Raw genomic sequence first — 2310 nt, 5'->3', positions numbered from 1 at the left:
TTAACAACATGATAAATAATATTATATATTTTTATTTTATTTTAGTAATATTCATCAATAATATGTTGTTATATGTATATGTATATTGATATTTTGTACGCAATATTATCACTATTTAATATCGTTATAATGGATGGTGAATTCGTCTATAATTATCAGTAACGATGTTATTGTTCGGTTATTGTTTGGTAACAATATTAATGTTCGATAACAATATTATCGTTGGATAACAATATTATTACCTTTATCTAATCTCGTCATAATGGATGAAGATTTTGTAGTATGAATTAGCTCTTTAGATTTTCTTGTTTTTATTTTGATTGTATGATTTATGAATGACTTGCTTTTATTGAATCTGAAATATTGGATATTCTTAAGAAAAGATATTGTTGTTTTAAAACAATATTTTGTATATCACAACCAGTAACTAGTAACAATAACAAGTGAATGTATTTGTTGTATGTATAATGGATGTATATATTGTTTTTGTCGTGATATATGAACGGTAGCAACTTACACTTTTATATGGATTTTATCTTAGAACAACCCGAATGTGTTTTTATGTGTAAAAAAATATTTTTTTCAAAGAAATTATTTTTTTAAACAATATTTATCCTATACTGTTTAATAAGAACATAATACGTAGTAATACGTAAAACTATATATATATATATATATATATATATATATATATATATATATATATATATATATATATATTATTTTATTTTTATATAATAATATTCTTCTGAAAAAATATTAACTTTTGGACAAATTTGTAACATTATTGGATAAAAAAAATTTTTATGGTATCAAATATTTTTTGTCCTTGATTAATTGCAAATTCTACATTTTGCTCATTATGTCATTTTTAAGATATACTTTTTATAGAATGGCAACCGAAAAATATTACTTGTATAATAAGTTTTGTCACTCAATGACATTTAATGCATATGTGTTTAGCATATGAACAACAACAAAAAAAATTAAACCATATACAATACCATTGCTTTAGATTAAACGAAAAAAACTTCATTAATATGCAAATTGTAGCCGATTTTTTTTTTTTTTTTTTTTTGGGACTAATAGTAACTCAATGCAACAAATGAAAAGCAAACAACTTAATAACTTCACAACATTTTATGTTCTTTTTCATTTTGACATTTCATCAAACACGTAATATGCATCATCTAGGATTTTGAAAAGAAACATAACATCGTTCTCTACTCATTCATAACTATAATTACATAATGTTTCTTGGGTGCTCTAATCCTTATAACAGTTAAAAAGACTAAGTATTGGTGTTCATATCACACCTATAACTTTCATATGTCTACTATGACTTCATAACTTCAAATGATGTTTAAATGCTAAAATGAAAAACCGAATTGTATCTCATACCTCATGATGAACATCGAAACAACATCAACAGGTTAAGTAATTTGATGGACGTTAAGTATAAATCACCTTCAAATACTTCAGATTAAGCATTTGGATTTTGAACCTGAACCAAAAAAATGATTTGTATTTGAAATCGAACTTGAATAGTAACAAATAATGAAAACAAAAAAAAAATATACCAAGTGAAGATTACTGGAGAGAAGATGAATGCGATAACGAATAGACTTGTTTCAAATTAAATTCGTCAATGAACACAGAGCTTCAAATTTGATTTGGGTGAAAGCAATTGAGAAGAAATTAAAGTAGGGGTCGTGTTGTAATTATCAATGAAGCTTGGAAGTTTAATTAGAGAAAAAGGCTGGAGAATTAGGGTTAGGAGTTTGAGACCAGAAAAGTTTTGAATTGTGGTTTATACTTTATACTATGGATTTCACGCGAGTTCTTTTTCCTTTATTTTCTTTTCTGTTGACTTAATTTAATATTTAAGTTGATTTTTTTAATTGTGAAATAATTATGTTTATGATATGACATCAGCAAGAGGTGCTCATAAATTTTCTTTTTCTTTTTTGATTTTATTTTTATAGAAGAAAAAAGAGTATTTATTACATCATCATTTTAACATTTTAATAAAAACTATAAATAGATATACACATCTATACCCCTCTTTATTCACACAACTACTCTCATATTCATTTCAAATTCATCCCTTTCACTCTCAATTTTTTTATCACTTTTATGTACAAAAAATTTGTTCCATAAAAAATACCAACAAAGGAAAAGGCAAACAAAGAGCACAAGCTCAAGATCAAAACGCGGTCGGTCGAGATATTTTGTGTGAGTTACTTTACTCTTCGCAACAAACTACCGATTTTTTTCAATTTACAAATGTCAATCCGTTTGCGAATATGT

The sequence above is a fragment of the Rutidosis leptorrhynchoides genome, chromosome 2, assembly GCF_046630445.1.
Source record: "Rutidosis leptorrhynchoides isolate AG116_Rl617_1_P2 chromosome 2, CSIRO_AGI_Rlap_v1, whole genome shotgun sequence".
Taxonomy (NCBI): Eukaryota; Viridiplantae; Streptophyta; class Magnoliopsida; order Asterales; family Asteraceae; genus Rutidosis; species Rutidosis leptorrhynchoides.
Note: the sequence above shows the minus strand (reverse complement) of the source record.